General features: G+C 35.6%; 1 protein-coding gene across 8 annotated transcripts in view; it reads left to right on the top strand.

The window, feature by feature from the left end:
- Positions 1-21,184, top strand: part of Dlgap1 (DLG associated protein 1) — an 878,199-nt gene that overhangs the window by 256,788 nt on the left and 600,227 nt on the right. The gene's annotated exons all lie outside the window — the stretch shown is intronic.

Genomic DNA, 21,184 nt, shown 5'->3' with positions numbered 1-21,184 from the left:
GGTTACTTTTTAAAAAAAAAAACTTTGTTTTATATTTATAAGAAAGCTATATGAAAAATAGAGTCCCTTTTGGCCTCACTCATTTTTCATATTTTATCTAATTAGTATCTTGCATTAATGGGGTGCATTTGTTACAATTGATAACCAATATTGATTCACTAATATTAGAGATTTATCATAGAGTTCATTCTATGTTGTCTAGTATAGGTTTTGACAAATGGATAATATTGTGGATCTATCCTTATAATATCTTACAGAAAAGTGTCATTGGCCTAAAATCCCCCCATGCTTCAACTATTTATCCCTCTCCATTACCCACTGGATCCCTGTCACCTGCCGATCAGTGTACTCTCTTTAGAGTTATCCCTTTTCCAGAATGTATATAGTTAAAATCATATGGTATATCTCTTTTTAAGACTGCCTTCTTTCATTTAGCAATAATTATTTAAAGTTCCTCTATTTATTTTTCATATATTTATTTTTGTAGCTTGATAGCTTATTCCTTTACAATCCATTGTCTAGATGTATCACAGTTTATTAATCCAGTTACCTGTTCAAGGATTTTAGTTACTTTCCGTATGGCAATCATGAATAAAGCAACTAAAAATAACATTCATATGCAGACTTCTGTGTGCACATAAGTTGTCAACTCATTGGGTAAATGGCTAGGAATATGATTCTGGATCATGTAGCCCTTTGTAAGTAATGGCTAAAGTGTCTTCTGAAGTTGCTGTACAATTTTGCATTCCGACCAGCAGTGCAAAAGAGTTCCTGCTGCTTTACGGTCAATGATGATGATGACACTGATGATGATGATGATGTCCTTCCCCTCCTCCTTCCCTTCCTCCCCCTTCTAGTCCGTTGGTCCATATCATGTTTTGAAAAGTCTCTCCTTTCTTCAATGAATTGCCTTTGCTCATTTATCAACGATAAATTGACTGCGTTTGTGTGGGTTCTCCATTCCTTTCAATTGATCTGTTGTCTATTGTTTCACAAATGCTGCAGTAACTTCATCATTGTAGTTTACAGTAAGCCTTGAAGTCAGGTAATGTCAATCCTCTCACTCAGTCTTCTTTAGTGTTGCATTGACCATTCAGGTTCTTTTTGCCTTTCCACATAACCTTTGGAATCAATTTGTTGAAATCCACAGAATAATTTTCTGGGAGTTGGGGGTTACATGGAAACTACAGATCAAGTTGAGAAAAATTGACATCTTAATAATATTAAGTCCCTCTTGTTCTGTTCATCACTTAGATCTTCTTTGATTTCTATCTTCAGAGTTCTGTAGGTTCACAGCCTCCTTTCTAGATGACCTGTTTTGCAAGTTAATATTTCTCAATATAAATATAGTATAATTCTAACTACTTCCACTTTTAAACTACCACTGTTTTTAAATAATATTCTCTAGTAGTCAATAACAAAAGGAAAAGTTATGTCTGGAAAGGACTTAATGAAATAAAAACAAAAATTACATGAGTAATCCAGGGGAGTTATTAACAAACAATTTCTTCAATATTTTTAAGGCATAAAATCCAGTCATTGAGGACAGATAGGCCCTAGTTGCAAAGTTACCATCAAATGGAAATTACTTTCATAAAAATTGCAATTTTTATATCTGATGGTATAGTTTCTGAGCATTATAATCTTCTGCAAATTACAAAAGAAACTAAAAAGTAATCCATAATTATTGAGAGTGTTTATGATTAAATGCTTAATTTGATGAAATGTGGAATAATAAAACATTGACAACAATATAATTTAAAAATGATGTCTCCAATAGTGAAATCCACTGATTTGAAGGTCTCCATATGAAAATATCTGATTTAATTTGATCTCTCAATGACTTTAAGTTTTTGACATCACTGCAAAGTGAATCTGAGACAGTTCATATGAGTCAGTCCTGCTGGGAAATATTGTAAAACATAGTTGGTTTTTAATAATTTTTAAAAATTGAATTAGTAAATAAAATAAACAAATATCAAGTAACTAGGGATGCATGAAAAGTTATGACAGTTTTTAGATGGAACATAGAAATAAGCACAAAAACTTGCACAAATTTTTTAAAAAGGAGCTTTTTATCAATCAAAACAAGGAAGGAAAGATATTCAGATACCAGTGTTCTTCACACACAAATTTTAGTTATAAAATTTATTCTTTAAAGAACACAAATTGCTGATAAAAAAGAAAAGATAATATAATATTACAGGCAAGACTAGTTCCTTTTGGTCAAAGTTATGTATCACTTTGTTTAGAATTATATCGAATATCATAGTGACAATACAGAAAATGAATGATAATAATCACAATTTAATTTTCATCTAGTGGAATTCTTTTTTTTTGGTATAGGGGATTGAACCCAGGGATGCTTAACCACTGAGCCACATCCCCAGTCCTTTTTATATAGTTAGTTAGCTATTTTTGAGACAGGGTCTCACTGAGTTGCTTAGGGCCTCTCTAAGTTGCTGAGGCTAGCTTTGAACTCCTTCCTCAGTCTTCTGAGCTGCTGGGATTACAGGCATGTACCAACACTCCTGGCTAGTTGAAATCTTATACTTACATTTATATGCATACAATACTAATACACTAGAATTTTAAAAGGTAGTTTCTCTAAGGTTTTAGTTCTTATTATGTCATTGTCTAAAATTACATTAAAAACCAACTAAAATATTTTAAAAAAAGAAATTAAACTTTAAATACAAAGAATTATTTGGGACATGTTTATAGGAGCATTTGCTTTATGCCTTGGAAAATGCACTAAATGTTGAGGTAAATAGTATTTCCAGGGCCCTTGGAATAAAAAGATGAATAAGAACACAATGATAACAGAGTCACACAATCTTGCGGAAGGTAGGAATGTGAGCTGATCATAGAATCAGCTGTAGTAGGTGGTCTAATATTATATGAATGTACATAGAATGTCAAAGGAACCCAGAATAATTGTGAGAATGGAAGAATATCTGGGTAACAGTGCTGAACACTGTTTACATATAATTCAACACTCAAAATATTAATGGTGCTTTAGGGGCACTTGGAATAGAGGAAAACATTGATTCATTATAGTAGTATATATGGTAGCTTATACAAGTATTGTGAGATCCCCAAACTATAGTTCTTTCTAGCAAAATAGGCCATTTCCACTCCTAACAAAAATAAGAACACAGTGATTTTCTTTTTTAATTACAAAAGAGAAGGCAGAGAGATTTTGGTCTTTTATCCAAGTAGTGGGACCCTGGGTGGTATATTTTACTCTCTTCATAGGTTTATTGATGCTTAGAAATACTGTCATTGAAGGAATCAGCATGGCTGTTTGTGAGCTTTGTATACATCCCCAATTTACTAAATAGATTTTGAATAATAACCCTAATGTATATAGTGAGAGATTTGTCTTCTCTGGGTAAACTAAAATTATGATATAGCAAAGCCCAACAGGACAATTCTTGGCCTTTGAAACAGTTTATTTTTAATGCAGCATTAGCTGATAAAGACCTGGTTATCTGGTCTAACAACAGAATATCTTTGTCTCCATGTTAATAAACGTAAATAATTAATGTACCATTTGGTAATGCTAGAATGGCTGTGGATTTTCTTCCCTAAGGGTTTCGTTGGAGTGCCTAATGCTGCTCTATGAACTGGGCAGAAGCATTTTTAGGTCATGATCAATAGGAGCAATTAAAAAGCCTTTAACAAAGTGGCTACGGCTTTGAATTCATTTAATTATTTTACACCCAATGTGAGAAAAGGTTACTTTTTCCTCTTAGAGTTTATCCAGAATTATTTCTAACATTTAAAAGATCTTTCTTCCTTTTTGGAATACAGATTTGCTTTGCATGAACCAGTTCTATTAGTCTAAATATAGACTCCTCGTAGAATATTATGAACTTTCCTGGGTGGGTATTTATGCACACTCTGTGCTGTCACTCTCTACAGTAAGATGAGAAAATACCCTCAGGTCTCTTTTCTACTGTGAAAGCTCTGTGGAAAAAAAAATGAAAGGAAAAGATTTGCTTGGACCCTATTTGATGTGAAGAAGAGAACAGTGTTTTCAGATCTTAGTGATAGAGTCAATGGCATAATTAATTTACAGATGAGACTAAGGCTTAAAGAAATGGATCCCCATAAAACCTATGTAAATGTTATTTGTTGTCTTCCAAGGGAACCTACGTGGCACATAGCTTTTCTTGGCTTCTAGAAGGAACGTTGGAATCCAAGAATCTTTCCTCGAGGAAGGAAAGAGGATACACAGGACCTTAAAGTAACCACATAATTCAAACAGAATAAAAATTTACCAAAGTCAAGAAAGAAGGGTAAAATCTCAGGAGAGAGAGTAAAAAGGCACTGGAAAATTTTGTCAATAATCATAAATATATATTTATATATATATATAGTCAATAAATACATATATTTATTGAAAAGGCAAATATATGTGAGATGTATAAGGAAACTTTCTTTTTAATCTATTTACTCTGATTCCATTTATGAAATCTTGATAGAGCCCTCTTCTAAGTACTTATTTCCTCAGCCTCTCATAGTCAATCAATTAACAGTCACTCTGTTTTGTGCTATAACTAAACTTGTGCATTAAACTCAATTAGTGAAAAGCATTTGCTTTGAGTCGGGCATAAAAAGGGTTGATGGTTTTCAGCCTGACTGGTGCATTCAACGTTTTTGCATGTTCAAGAGGCTAAGAATTTGATTTGAGTTAACTTTTTATTTTTGAAGAGGCTTTTTGTATGTTTGTGTTTGTTTAGTTTTCTTGTAGCCTGTTTTGGCAGCTCATGTTTCTGCAACCATCAGATCTTAACTAGTCTGTAAATAATAGAGATTAATTTATAATTGCTACTTGTAACGAGTTTAACTATGATCATCTTCAACTTCCTTCCTTGTCCACAGTCTTCTCCAAAGATTGTTCTCTTCCTTCTTATCTTTATGAAGTGAATTCAGTGTCATCAATCATTACCAGACATCTGGGCTTCATATGGGCAGCTGTTTTTATTTCACTTGGTTCCACCTTTCCATGATCCAGTGTTTTCTAACCAGATTCCTAACCAAAAGATCCTCTAGAGTCAGTGGTGTGTAGCTGGTAATATTTAATAACCAGCATCGGGGAATAAAATGTTTTCCTTCAACTGAGCTGGAATAAAACCCCATAATGAAAGATAGCTTCAGGTACACACCTGTAATCCCAGCAGATCAGGAGGCTGAGGCAGGAGGAGGGCTCCTTCAAGGCCAGCCTCAGCAACTAAGTGAGACCCTAAACGATTTAGCAAGATTCTGTCTCAAAATTAAAAGGGCTGGGGATGTAGCTCAGTGGTTAAGTGCCCCTTGGTTCAATCCCCATTTCCTAATTATAATAATGGAAGACTCTTTCACAAGAGAAAAATAAACAAAAACGACATGTATAACACACACACACATACACACGCATGCATACACGCACACACTACCCAGAGAATGAATATAGTTCTCAAGGAAGTAACTGTGAATTCCAGTTTATATGGCATCTTCAACAACAACAACAACAACAACAAAACAAAAAAAGTACATTTTTAAAGCGGTGTCAAGCCAGACAAAGGACTTTGAGTCTCTGGAAGTGGCAACGTGTGGGATAGCAAATAAATGGAAGACAAAGGCTAGTTAAGCTTGTTAATGTAGATTCCCCTAGTACCATCTCCGGGCTCCTCGGGGTCCAAGTTGTCTTCACTGGTCAACCGTTGCTCTCCCTGATTAATGGTGGGAGGGGAATACGGTTTGCCTTTATAAACTATACCTTTCTTTTAGGCAAATAGAAGAATCTCAGAGAACTATCCTGCTTCTGCTTTTCCTTATTTACCTTCAACTCAACCGTCCTGATTCCCCAGAGGCCTACTTTGAGGTACCATATTCTGGGAACACTTGCTAGCTTTCAGAGGATTTGTACCAATTTCTTTGACCAACTTCATGCTACTAGCTTCAAGCTACTAGTAAGTCTCCACAGACCCCTGCTTAGGATAAACATGTGCACAGTGTCCCAGCTGGTGGTTCTAAATCCCTGCATGGTCTTCTTCTGCATGGTCTTCATTGAGAACTGCAGATTGAAATACACTTTGCTAGCAACCCTTATATCAATTAGTAATACTGATGCTACTTTCTCAATTAAAAACTCCCCTCATTTGTTTCCTCGTAACAATCAGAACATCATCTACACAAAGGGTAGACTACAGATGTGTTTATTGGAACAACACATGAATACATTCCATGTGAGAACTGACAATTTGAAATACCAAACATTTTTAAAAAAAGAAATTCAAAGAGATTTTAATGAGAGAAATAAACTATTAAAGGTTGATTTTTTATTGTTGTTGTTTGGATATAGTAATAAAGATGTTGCAAGTTGGGTCCTTGAAATGCAATTAGAAGATTAGATAGAGGAGCTTTAGGTTTTGTCATGAATAAAAATGTTTGTGACCAAGATAAAAGTGCTTCTCCTCATTTACTGACATATGACAGGTAACCATTGCTACATTTTCTCCTTTATGCCACCCTAGTATATTTTTCAACCAACTGTGAAATTAAAAAATCCTCCCTGTAGCAGTTGGATCCAGTTTGTTAGTTTGTATCTTATCAAAAACTGTTTAAATGCATCTCTGGTGACATTTCAATGATAATTAAAAGCCGGGTCACAAAGTTTCAGGAGTGAAGCATATATTTTCAGTTACTACTTTACCCATCTAGTATAACCGGGCAAGAAATGAGTCTATTTTATGAAATAAGGGCCTATTTTTTTATATAGTCTTAATTTTATTATTCCATTTATGAATAACCAGGATGAGAAAACGGATAAATGGGTCTCTGTTTTGTAAAAGAAATATAAAAAAAAATCCTAGACATAAGTCATCTTAGGTCAGATAGTCATGGACACTAAGAAAATATTATTTCATTTTTACTCTGTGTCTTATGTCCATTAGTTTAAGTTCTTGGTGTTGAAACTGCTGAGCATTCTCCTAACTGGTTCCTCTCTCTAGACCATTCTTTTCTAGACCTTACTACACACCACACTAACTGCCATCTTCTGAAAGTAGTGATCTCAACATTTGACTACCTGGTAACTTTTTGCTGAAGGCCAGTTTCTGGTACCTCTTCTGCTTTGGAATCGGTCTCTCCTTCCTCTGAATGTATCTACATACTATGTTAAAAATGTAAAAACCTTCTCTGTCTAGAAAACATCTTTATGATAAAGCAAAGCAATAAAATGTTAGTAGTAGGTGGATCTTGGTAAAGGACTATGTATTCGGTGGTAGATGCCTATAAAAAAAATGACAGGGGAGACTGATGAGGAAGATCACAAGTTCAAGGGGGAGCCTCAGCAAGTTAGCAAGACCCTGTGCCAAAATAAAATAAATAAATAAATAAAAGGTCTGGGGATGTAGTTCTGTGGTAAAATGCTTCTGGGTTCAATCCCCCCACCTACACACATACAAAGAAAAGACTTTTACTCTTTGTACTATTCTTGCAACTTGTTTTGTATTTAATATTTATTTCTAGATAAGTAATTGTAGAAAAAACCTTAATATACAATCTCAATCAATAAAATAGCAATGATTTTCCTTTATATGCCATCTGCTCCAGTTACGTCAGGTGATTATGTATCGGCTTTGAATGAAGCCTTTCAAGGTGTGCATTTCCTGATAGAGAAATTTTCTATCACATTTGATATATCATATTTGGCATATTTGACTTTGCCTCCTAACTGCTTTCTTTTTCCAGACTGTTATTTTCTAGACCTTTTTACCAGGAGGAAAAGTCAAATATGCAGAAAATTAAGAAAAGGTTAAGTTCTTTTGGGTGGTATGATCAACTTTCCCAGTTTTCCTGAGACTGGTGGGTTTCCCAAACATAAGATTTCCATTGCTAAAAATAGTACTGTTCCAGGTAAACCAGAGTGAGTTGGTCACCAGCTTTGGAGGAACTCTGAGCAGATGATTATTGCTAACACCAAAAGCCGGTGTGGAGAGTGCTGGGTAATAGCTTCAGATGAAGTATTTCAGTTTTGTCCTGTCGGCAGTGGGGAACCAAACAAGTGCTTTCAACTGCCATGCAAGAGAGTTTTGTTGACAGAAAACTAATCTTTGGTAAACACACCATGGTCCTGTGGAAGATGTAGGTTGCTCCATTGTTTGAACCTCCATATTGCCTCCTCAGTGAAATCCAATTTCCTTAAGTCAGAGTAGAAGAAATAAGAATTACCATACACATGGGGCTATATAACTGACTCGCCCTCTTACCCCCAAAGTTGTGTTGCTGTGCTCAGTTAGCAAATATGGACCCAGAGGTCAGAAAGGGGAAGTACTCCTACCCAGGCACTGAGTTGCATGTGGGAACATTAGAAATCACACTAGTGGCTGCCTCCAGGATTCTCTCTTTTCTGCTCCCTGTTTGAAACAACCTACTCCCCATTGAAAGCCATGTGCGAACCACGCAGCTCTGCTCACATTTTGAGAGAAGCTGCATGCTTTTCCTTTGTAGGCAGCTCATTCTTAGGTTCTACTCACCTAAAACCTTTTCATTCTTTAATGATATTTCCTCCATGTGAATTCCTTGATATTGATCCAGCTACAAATGGTCTCTCCTATCTCGGAACACCTGGCATATTTTGTTTATAACATTCACAGAACACTTTCTATTTGGACATATACTTAAGAGATAATATAATAAAAATATATGTTTGCAGACAAGATCTCAATCATCTCAAATTGTGGGTAGTATGCTATCTTCATCTGTCGCCCTATGCTAATTGAAATGATCTTAAGAATTTTAGTTTACACAGAAATTTTATGCCACAAGGGAAGTGGTATAAAAGATAGCCTGATCTCTGAACCATCATCAACAATGCAATTTTAGACCTCTTAAGGTCAAAAAAATGTACCTCCCAAAGTTTTTGTTTTCTTTCTTTTTTTTTTTTTTTGGTACTAAGCACTATATTTTGAACATTTAAGGCATTTGATAAATGTTTAGTGGCTAAATCAAAGGCTTTATATAGGATGGTGGCATTGGAATGGAAATAAAAAAGGATTGTTGTAAGGAAGAATAATAACTAAGATTTGACAAATGGCTAGATATATGTTGAATGAAGCTTCTGAGAGGGAATTCAAAATGACTTAAATTTTAATTCTAGGATTCACAAATGAAAAAGAAGAAAGAGTTCGTTTCCTTTTTCTTTTTTTTTAAGATTAAATTATCAAGCCAATAAAACCACATAAGATTGCTGTAAGGCTCCTTGGTGTTAAAACACCTATATGTCAGACTCTAGGCAAATGTACTACTCATCCTAGTAGTGTGATTTTTTGAATATATTATTCTGTACCTTGGTTTCCTCATCTCTCATAAAATGATTATTATAGTATTTCTCATAATTAATGGAAAACATTTACCAGAATACCTTGTAGTCAGTGAGCACTAAATCAACAAGAACAATAACAGAAGTAGTGACAATTATTTTAATGTCTAAAGGAAATGATCTTAAGAATTTTAGTTGATATAGAAACTAGCGCAACATATTTTATTGAACAGTGAACATTTCTGCCTGGGAGCATCATTAAGGCCATTATTTTGACAGCCCTTACAGTTGCTGGTGTCATTTAGCAGAATTCACTGCACTTTCAGACAATTCCAATCAACAGTGATGACTTTTCACTTATTGCATGATGACATTTTTATGTTCTGAAATCCCCATCAACTTGAAGGTTAAAAAATTGCAGATTTATCCAATAAATAAAAAGCTTGTTTCTTTATCTTAAGTTTAAAGGACAGAATTGCCTTTTAATTTATACTCTGCTGTCCTGCTGCTTGACTGATAGTAAAAGCAAAGGAGCTACTTTTACATAAATCTCTTAATACATAAATATTTGACAATTTTAGAATAGGAATCAGGTTTCTAACATATTGTTATTTTCATAATAGATTCATAGTTTTCTTGCAACTGATTGGTTGATTATGAAAGAAAAGATACTGGAGACTGAATGAGAACAAGATATATTCCGTGCTTTTATAATTATGTCAAAATGGATTATTCTATTGTCATGTATAACTAAAAAGAACCAATAAAAATGTTATGAATAAAGTTATATTTCCAAATATCCTGACATCACATAAGTAATCATTTTCATTATGATTTAGACTTTTCTATATTGAATAGTCTTTGTAACTGTACAAATACTCTAAAAAGCAATATGAAAATTCATTTCCTTTGATATATATTTACTATTTATATTTAACTCGCATGAGATTTGCCAAGCTCTTTACCTCTTAAGACTCTTATTGTCAAATTGCTTGGAATATTTTAATATAAAATTTTAAAAGTCTTTCCTTTCAACATAGTCAGTATAAATTAACACCATTCTGAATTTTCATGAATGTTGTCGATTAGTTTGTCAAGGAAATGGGCATGAAAAAAATATTTATTTGAACACATACGAAGCAGACATTTAATTTAAGCACCTAATTCTATTTCTCAGCCACCATCCTAGGTAGTATAGGTTGCATAAAGATAAATAAGATTGATTTTATGGCCTTAAGAAGATTAGTCCTATTTAAAAGTAAAACCAATGTGCAAAACAGAAAATATATCATAAAACAAACTGTGATACCTTCTAAAATGTTTTAGGATCAAGGTAGACAGAGACCAAAATACCTATTTATGGGAATAATAAAAGACTTTCATTTGAAACAATCTGAGAGTATAAGAACATATATATGTGAATATGTGTGTGTGTGTGATGTGTGTGTATCTGTATACACCTTTCAGAAGAGTGTTAGTCAGCACTGTACATTTCAGTGCATTATTTAAAAATATATATTTTTTCTTATCTCAAAGAGATTTTACTTGAAACATAGATTTTTGTTTTGTTTTGTTTTGTTTTATTGGTTGTTCACAACATTACAAAGCTCTTGACATATCATATTTCATACATTAGATTGAAGTGGGTTATGAACTCACAATGTTTACCCCAAATGCAGATTGCAGAATCACGTTGGTTACACATCCACAATTTTACATAATGCCCAATTAGTAATTGTTGTATTCTGCTACCTTTCCTATCCCCTACTATCCCCCCTCCCCTTCCCTTTCATCTTCTCTCTCTACCCCATCTACTGTAATTCATTTCTCTCCTTGTTTATTTTCCATTCCTCTCACAACCTCTTATATGTAATTTTGTATAGCAATGAGGGTCTCCCTTCATTTCCATGCAATTTCCCTTTTGAAACATAGATTTTGAAATGCTCAAAGAATCACACATGTAACAAATATAAAGGCAAAATTTTTAAAAAGACTTTACAGTGACTATCTTTTCCAGGACTCTCTGATTTCTATAGGTAGACCAGTCTCCATGATAGTGTAATCTGAATTTCAAAAGTTCATAGTAGCTGAATGGAATTTAATAAAGATTTGAACAAAAATGGTAAGGATTGAAACATGATCAGTATGGAATGATATTTCAATAGGAAGAATTGGATTTTGATGGAATATGATTCGAATGGGGTGTGAATGATAGAGATGTGGAAATATGTCTGGAAACTTAAGGATAAAAGAACTAGAATCTAATGAGTGGGAATCAGATTTCCTTCCAAGCAAAGGAAGTTGTGTATATGCATCTGTGTGTTACATTCAAAAGCAAGCCACATGCCTTAGTCAGGTGTTAATCATGAAAAGAGCTTCTATGAACATTGTGGGAATATAGTATTTAATATGGGAATTAGACCCTGAACAATTGAGGTGAAAGGTAGGAGAGGGAAAATATGTCAGGGCTATCTTGCAGGTTCAGAACAACAGCCATTTCCTGGACCATGTTGGGGTGAAGCCTTCATGGAAATCCAGTGAATCAATCATATTATTTTAATGACATGAGACCACAAAGATGGAGCTTGTGGAGAGGTGAGTGTGTGCCAGCCCTGGGGAAACTGTGACTTCTGGGTAGCTCCCATCTCTAAGGGACTGCAGACACCCAAGAGCCAGCTGGGAACCTGGGGCTGGTGTTAATCAGCCAAGCCAACATGGAGGAAGTTTAGCTGGACACCGATGTAGGAAGAAAGGACAGCTAAAACTTGCTGGGCCCCTTTGACTCTTTCTTTTCTTGTTTGGCACAAACCACACCTGCATGCATGTGCATACCCTACCTCCCCCCACAAACACACATTCTTCGATTGCATGGAGACTTTTTGCATACAGTGATTCAACAGAAAGCCAAATTAGAAACAAGATCGTCAACAACGTGATTCCTCTGTGATACATCTAATGAAACCTACTTTGAAGCCATTTTTAATTTTTTTTATTTATTGGCACATAATAATAATTAATCGTTATGATAATTCAATATATGTATACAGTGTGTGCCTCTACATCTTTTTATCACCATGACTCCCCTTGACACTTCTCAAGAATAGGAGCATCTGTCCCATACCACCTTCCAAATCTCACACAGGCTCCTCTTGGCCAACCTAACTCAGAACAATGAGAGAAGAGGGGATTCTGAGCCAAGTAATTCTTAGGCCCAGAACTGGCACAATATGACCCAGGGCATGAACCCTGTGACATATTAGTAGTATTCATGTTGATAATGTGTGGACCAAAAATGGAGTGAGGGTGAGGAAGAGGAAGGAAGGGATCACTACAGTAGTACAGGAGAGTACAATAAGCATCCAAATTAGGTAACAGTAGAGATGTGAAGAAGGTTCCTGGAAAGGGGTAGGGGAAGGAAGACTAAAGTCAAAAGACAATATTACAATGAGTTTAGCTTAAAAACTTTAATAGGCTTTTCCAACTCTTTTTAGATAATGGTACCCGGGATTGAACTCAGGGGCACTTGACCACTGGGACACATCTGCAGTCCTATTTTTTATTTTATTTAGAGACACGTTCTCACTGAGTTGTTTAGTAACTCACTGTTGCTGAGGCTGGCTTTGAACTTGCAATCCTCCTGCCTCAGCCTCACTGGGATTACAGGCATGTGCCACTATATCCAGCCTTAATTGACTTTTATTTGCAGTTCTGGAGTTGGAAAACAATTCCTTTCATAAAACACAAGGAACGTTCTGATAACCTGAACAGAGAAACTTGGTTGTATAAACAGAAAAGGGTGAAGAGAGCAGAAACAAAATCCAAAAAGCAGATTGTCATTTCAAAGTTACTTTCCTTTTAAAGTTTAAAGCAAAAGAGATACTTCCTTATCATGCAGGTTAAAACTGGCTTGTTTGGGGTTTTGATTATTACCTCTCATTCTTTCAATTTCTCTGAAGGTCAAATAAACCACTGAGTTTGGACTTGGTGACATGGAACTTTAGCATGAGTGACTCCATTTTTGTTTGGCCAGTTGGGCCTAGATCAGGCACTCAGCCCAAATCAATGGCTGCCTGTAAGTTTTATTTAACACTAAGATGTAGAAGTTACCTCCAGGACTTTGTACTTGTGTTAACATGAATGTGCTGATACATTAAAAATTTAAACCTCATGAAAGAAGCCTGGTTTGTAATAGAAATAAACTTGGTTTTCGAGGTGTGAAGGTGTGGCATAACTCGTGAGAAACAGAGCACAGTAAACATCCAGAAATGAAGATCTGGGACCCTTGAGACAGAAATTCAAGGGTCATTCCTTTAGAAATGACAGTCAGGGTCAGTACAACATATAACATGTAGTGAAAAGGAAATTCAGAGAGGCCAAGCTTCTCACCTAAAGAAAGGCAACAGATGAGGTGGCTGCCATCTTTGTATTGCACATCTAGGGAATGAGGGGCACATGGAAGGGAAACAGAAGCTATGCAGACAGTTCTACAAATTTCCTGTCTATTTTTAAGAGCTGGGGTATAGCTGTTGAGCGTGTATTTGGAAAACAATGATGTTCCTGGGGCTCCTTCTGCCTCTGAAGAGGGTAAAGAAGAATGTCACTTAATCAGCTGGTTTCCAACTAGAAAAGGCATCTTAACCCCAACACTCAGAATCCCTATCAGTGGGAAATCTGAGAAAGAAAATAAAACCAACAAACGTAAATGCATGCATACATACACATATAATCATATTTCCTGGGAATGTTTTGCAGTGTCTATACAATCATCTTTGCTGATAAGAACATGGATATTGAGTTTCTTCTTTGTATTTCCCTTATTTATATTTTCCTTTAAAATTTTTTTTAACCATGTAATGCTTTTAAAATTGGAAAAAATAAATGAGACTTCATGAAGAATAAAAAAAAGAGAAAAGGAATGGAGAAATTAAACAGTGTGTCCAGGCTATCTCAAGGCAGGTTTCAGGCCCTGATACTAGGACTAGGATTCCTAGGCAGGAAGTCCCTTCTTGGAGGGGAGGCTAGACTCTGGACTGGGATAGGGTGTCTAAGATGGAGATAACTGGGAGTGCTGTGTTTGAGGTCTACCCCAAGGCATCTAAGACTAGTGCCCTGGGAGTATTAGATTAAATGTATGGTGGACTCACAGAAGACTAGAGGTGACCATTAGACTTGCATGAATCCTAAGTCTTAAGAGAATAATTTATTTGTCACTTTCAGCTTGGTTAAGTGAGTGAAAAGGAAGTCAGGCCGAGTTAAGGGTGCAGAAAGTAAAGTGAAATCCATGTCCATTTGAGACAGAATCTTCCTCTGTGGATACAAAAACTGAAGCGATTCTGGAAGCCAGGTAGAAATGATGAGTGGTTCCAATGGGGTCTAATAATTGGGGAAAAGAAAGGAAAGGGACCACGTGCTTGAAATTGTCCTTTTGTTAGGGAGTGAACTCTCTGCAGCTATCCCATAGCTCGTGCTTCCACTGGGTCTGTTCACTTCACTGTTGCCTTTCACCAGGTCTCAGGTTTCTCTGGCTCAAGATCCAACTTAATTCATACACATGCTTTTTGTTTTCCTCCTTTTGACTGAGACTTACTAGTTTCAAGTCCACACCTGAGGTACTCTGGCTTCAAATATTAGTGGATAGAGCTCAGTTTTATTGGTTTTCAAATAGAAAACACAGAACATGAATTGGTTAAAATAGCAGATATCACAAATGTTTGAACCTCATCCAACTTCCAGTGCTCAGTAAGCCCACATGCCAGGTAAACCCTGGGGAGAGAGGCATTCCATGGCCACATCACCTCTACTTTGACTCATTGCAAACATATGGGCTTCTCGAGAAACCAGCATAGAATACTTACAGAAAGTCTATTATCTAGAAAAATCCTGGGGCTCTTTGGAAAACTTGACTTCCATGCATGTTCAACCTAATATGATGGTACCTCCAATTATTGGGTGTATTCTCTTGGCTCTTGCAACTGATCATCTCTAAACCAAGAAACTAGCTACTGTTCACAGAAGCTGTTCCTTCCAAGAGTTAGACTATATTATAGATATCGGCATTGACCTTTGATACACAATGGAAAAGGATCTGACCCACCCTACACTCTGGAAATGCCCAGTGATCAAATTGGTTCATGAAATGTGCACCAAATATGTCCAATTTTTTAGCTCATAGGAAGGCAAAAATTTACAGATTTTTATTTAATGAAATTTTAAAATATTTATATTAATCAGGTAGTTCATTTTGGATTTTAACATTCTTCAAGTGCTAATGAAGTATATTCATAACTTCAGCAAAATTCTCTCTAAAAGGATCTTTTCAAAAAAACTGGAAGACCTTTTATCTGAGAAAAATAAATAAAGAATAGATTTTTCTCTAACATTGCAAGAAACACATCGGTCTGTATGAGAACAATTTAGGAAGTTTTAGCTTCAAAGTACTTGGCTTTGAATGTTCTAATCAGAATGGCTTTCAGCCTGTACTAGAACATTTACAGCTACTAAGGAATAGTATCATTTAACACATTCACTCTCCCAGTTTCTTTTGTTAAAGAAAAATGTCATGTATGACTTTAACATGGATTATGCTTTTTTCCAAGAATATTTCTTCTAATTTTTTGGTGGTGAAGCAGCTGCGGTTGCTATGCCATCAGCTCCGTTGCTATGGGGGATGCCTTGGGTCTTTGCCAGAAAATGATTGGTTATTTCAGCACCCTTATGTTCAGCAGTTGACATTTTCCTATGTTGAATCGTGCTATTTTATTTTAATTTGATGGGTAGGCTCAATAATGTTGATCAGCTTTGAAAGAATTGAAATTACATATAAGAGCATCCATTATTTCTCTCTTTAGAAAACATTAATAATTCAAGTGGTTTGCATAGAAAACATGCATGTATACAAGAGCATGTAAGACTAAATGGTGAGATATATAGAGAGAAACTTGCCTGCATACAAGACATGAGACTTTTAAATCATGAGATTCAGAGAAATAAAAAGGGACGAACATTGGCATTTAGGCAGTTATCTGAAACAGAGAAATTATTTCAAATTGGAGGTGGCCACATCCTGTTAACGTCAATGACAACTGTCAAAATCAATACAAGAACTGCTATTTGCATTTCATTCTCCCCAAATGCAGTTCTCTGCTTTCCTGTAGTTTAAAAGCAGTATCAAGATGTGTCTGGAATAAAGAGTTTCTATCATTGGCTCCACTTTCTAATCTGCTCTCTTTGCCTTTGTAATATGATAATGCTAATTGAGTGTTTCAGATGGTTGGCAATGAAAAATTTGAAATTCTTTGAAAAGAAAAAGATAAATTCTTTTTTATAATGACTGAGGTCTTGATCTTCTGTACCTCAAGGGCCAGCAGAAATAACCTTTGGAAACCAAGATCCAGGAGCTCCTGTACCCTGGTTGCTTAGTCACTAATCTGTTAAGACAGGGTAAGATACAAGTTTGTAATTTTTCCAAATAAATATTCATAAGAGGGCTTATGGAAGGAATATAAGTAAGTTGGCTTAATACTGGAGCATCAAGACTTTGCTACCTAGAAGCACATAACGGCTATATATTATAACGATTTTTTTTTCCTACAGCATTTGTACTCTTTGATATTAGAGAACATTGGAAGCCGGGTTTATGAGCAAATGTGACATTTCTATAATACAATTTATTTTAGAAAGTAACTGAATCATTTCCTGGAAGTATTTATTCTCAAATGCTGAGTCAGTTTTTCATCGCAATAATTCCCCTCCTAAAAATAATACTTTAACAATTAAAGAGGTTATATGTGTTTGGGTTGCAGAAAAGAAGATTTAACATTATTTCAAGGGTTTGTTGTTTATATAGAACTTTTCTAACTAGTGATATTTATACGAGCATCTAGATACAGATATTATACTTGAATAAAAAGTAAGTTTTTTTCATTCTAGACAGAAAATGATAACTGAGGAGGACTTCAGAGCAGAAATAATCCCCATGTTCAATTCATGAGGATATAGATGTTCACATATATGAATACATTTTCTCATATCAATACATAGTTAAATCTCAAATTGTGGCATGTTAAGGAGCAGAGCCATGCAGTGGAGGTACAAGAGCAGAAGTCAGTGTATGTGGTTCTCAATCCACATCTCTCCATCCATCTTCACGCCACCACCAAAGGCAAATAAATATACACGTGTAAGACCTGAATGAATGCTAGTATTTTTCAATTATTTGCAAAATAATTTGAATTATTATGTTTATGGAAAACATTTGGGAGGGCAGAAGGTAACTTTATTCTTTTACATAATTTGCTCTTATTTTCATCTGTAGAGTAGATTGAGCTACATATTCCCATTCATCCTTCCCCCTCAGATTGGCTTCTCCTATATTGTTGTCTGATGAATGAAGCCAGACCTGGTGGGGCCCTGCAGGAGGCCTCCATATCTCTTGTATTTTGGCTCCAGTTGGTCATCAAGTTCCATTAAACACTTTCAGGTCCCTTTCTTCATTCAGCCAGAGAATTATTTCAGGCTTTATCTTATTTTTGCTTGACCACTACCACGGTTTCTTTTCGTCTGGTCCCTATCTCCAGTCTCAGTCCTCTACAGGCATTTTTCAAAATAATAAGAGCAACAACAAAAAGTCTGCTTGCCCTCCTTCTTCTTTCATGTGTCTGGTGGACCTTTCATAATTTTAACATGTTCAAACCTAACATTTGAACTTTCCTAATACCTGAAACTTTCTTAACCTCCCTCTTTTACATCAAAATAAATAATCCCATGGCGAATCCCACTTCTAAAGCTAAGAACCCAATGACACTGCTTGAGCATATGTGTAGAATCTTACCATCTTTTACACAAGAAGAGGAATGCTGTCTGTTTCCACTAATGCGGGTTAGCAAGAATGAGCAAATTCACAAATAAAAAGTAGAATAATGTTTCCTTGGGGATCTGATAGAAGTGGGGAATGTGGAGCTATAGTCTGTGGCTTCAGGGTTTTAGTTTGGAATGGGGAAAGTTCTGGAAGTGGATAACAGTGATGAGAGGACGACACAGGGACTATTGTTGGTACCAGAGTTGTCCACTTTATGATTAAATGATCCATTTTACATTATTTACATTTTTCACAGTAAAAAATTATTATCCAAGAAAGAATCCAAAATTCAAATCACAAGGAGTGATCTTATGATGAATTGAGTGTATATTGTATTAGAAATATAAATTATTCCATTGTTTTGTGTTATCTTTTAGGATTTCAATTTTCCCTGAAACTTAAAATTAAAAATCCAAAATTCTTGTTTGTAACTGAATATATTATTAATAATAAGTTCACATACTCTTATGAAAATAAGCCCAAGAGATACCATGTACATTTTAATCAGTTTCCTTCAATGGTAACATCTTTATAAAAAAAAAACATAGAGTCATATCACAGCCTTGTTACAGACACCAAAAAAATCCACCAACCTTATTCAGATTTTCAGTTTTACTTCTGTGTGTGTGTGTGTGTGTGTGTGCGCGCGCGCGCACACGCGTGCATGCACCTGTGCACTATTATTCCATGTAGGGTCATATATCCACCAATATGGTCAAAATTCAGAACAGCTCCATCAGCACATGGATCTTCATGAGGCAAACACCTCCCTTCTCTGCTGTCCCTTCCTTTATCACCTGCTTCTCCCCATCACCCTAGCAAGCACTGATCTGTTCTGTCTCAATAATGTTGTCATATCAAAACAACATGTAAATAGAATATAGAGAGAGTGTAACAATTTTAGGATTGACTTTTTTTCACTTGGTGGCATAATTCCCTATTGAGTCATCTAAATTGCTGGATCAATATTTCATTCCTTTATTATTTTTTTTCAAGAGTAGGATTCTATGACATATTTATTTAACTCATCACCTCTTGTAGGCTTGTAGGACATCTAAGCTTTTTTTTAATATAGGATTTGGTATACAAATAAAGCTTCTATAAACATAAAACAGGGGTTTTTTCCATGCAAATATAAATTTTCAATTCTCTGGAATAAATGCCAAAGGATGCATTTTTTTCTCATTTCTGGAATAAATGTTCAAGATTGCTGAGTCATATGGTTGTTATCTGTTTAGTCTCATAAGAATCTGCCCAGGTGATTTCTAGAGTGACTAGAAGATTGCAAGATATTGTAATTACAGAATAAGCCCTGGTAGAGTACTTTAAACTGCAGTGCTTTTGTTTTCCATCATTAAATAGCTTTAGGGTGGCTGTTTATATTCAGTCTAATAGCAAATGTAACCAGACTTTGTGACCAAGCACTCAATTTTATCACTTCATTTCTATAATTATTGGCAAAAGCAAGAGGTTGTCTTATTGACTTGGAGGCAAATTTACATTTTATTACTAGGTCTCTGCCACTGGACATGTTGATATAAAATAAGATATAAAAAAATCAGATATAAAAATACTTTAGGTATATCAATTCCAGAAAATTTTAACTGTAGTTTGGGGACTTCAGATTATTTACTTATTATAGTTATAATAGAGTCGGCTCAGCAGCTCTAGAAAATGATTTTTAATAGTCACAGAGTGAAAGATAATGTGTAAATGTTATTTAATTTGCCTAAATAAAATCAGCATCAGGAAAAAAAAGACTCTCCTCTTTTCTACATGACTTATATTTCATCCTTAAGCTCCTTGCAAACAGAGACCTTATCTTTTCCATCTCTCCACTGGTATCACATAACCTGCACCAATCCTAGTTATGAATCTCCATACTTCTTCCCAATGTAATGATGGGGCTTTAATGATAGGTGCAAAACTGTAGATATTAGTCAGGGTCTTCCAGGGAGCCAGAACCAACAAGATAGAGAAGATGGATGGATGGATGGATGGATAGATAGATAGATAGATAGATAGATAGATAGATAGATAGATAGACAGACAGATAAGGATTTATTGATTTGGCTCACATGATTATGGAGGTTGAGAAGGACCATGCAGCCATCTTGCAAGCTGGAGACCTTTGGTTGTTGGTAGCATGTCTCAGCCCAAGTTCAAAGGCCCCAGAACCAGAGAAACTGAAGGTATAACAGTTCGAAGCAGAAGACCTGGAACCCCAGGTGGCTTCTGGTGTAATCCTGGAGTCTAGAGGTCAGAAATCCTGGAGTTGTGCTGTCCAAGGGCAAGAGAAGAGAGTGTCCCAGCTCCAGGAGAGAGAGAACAGATTGCTGTTTTGACTACCAGCTGCTCAGCTGATTGGATGCTGCCCACCCACATTGAATTCCCCACCTAGTCCACTGACTCACACTCCAGTTTCCTCCAGAAATACTACACAGACAACATCCAGAAATTCTCATTTACTAGTTCTCTAGATAATCCTTAATCCAGTCAAGTTGATGCCTAAAATTAGCCATCTGACATAATAAACTCTTCTGAGACATTATAGCTTTGAATCATACTTATTTCAAGACAGTGCTCCTGATCACTTTTTTTCTAACAGTAAATAAATTCAAGGTAACTTAAACTCATGACACATTTTTTTTTCATTTGACAGTTGGTTATATTTTCACATTGTAATACCAGGACAGAAGGCTCCAGGAGGGCAGGATTATTTTTTTCCTTTTTGTCTACTATCCTGTCTCCAGTACCTGGGAAACTGTCAGGCACAGAGTAGCCATGCAATATTTATTGTGTAAATTGGTATTTTTAACACTGTGAAAAAAATTGCTTGGAAATCTGGGAATGGAACCACCATTTGACCCAGCTATTCCTCTCCTTGGACTATATATATCCAAAGGACTTGAAAACAGCATACTACAGGGACACAGCCACATCAATGTTTATAGCTGCATAATTCACAATGGCTAAACTGTGGAGCCAACCTAGATGCCCTTCAGTGGATGAGT

Source organism: Ictidomys tridecemlineatus, chromosome 13 (genome assembly GCF_052094955.1).
Source record: "Ictidomys tridecemlineatus isolate mIctTri1 chromosome 13, mIctTri1.hap1, whole genome shotgun sequence".
In the NCBI taxonomy this organism is placed as follows: Eukaryota; Metazoa; Chordata; class Mammalia; order Rodentia; family Sciuridae; genus Ictidomys; species Ictidomys tridecemlineatus.
The sequence above is the reverse complement of the archived record's forward strand: the minus strand, read 5'-3'. Positions and strand labels throughout refer to the sequence as shown.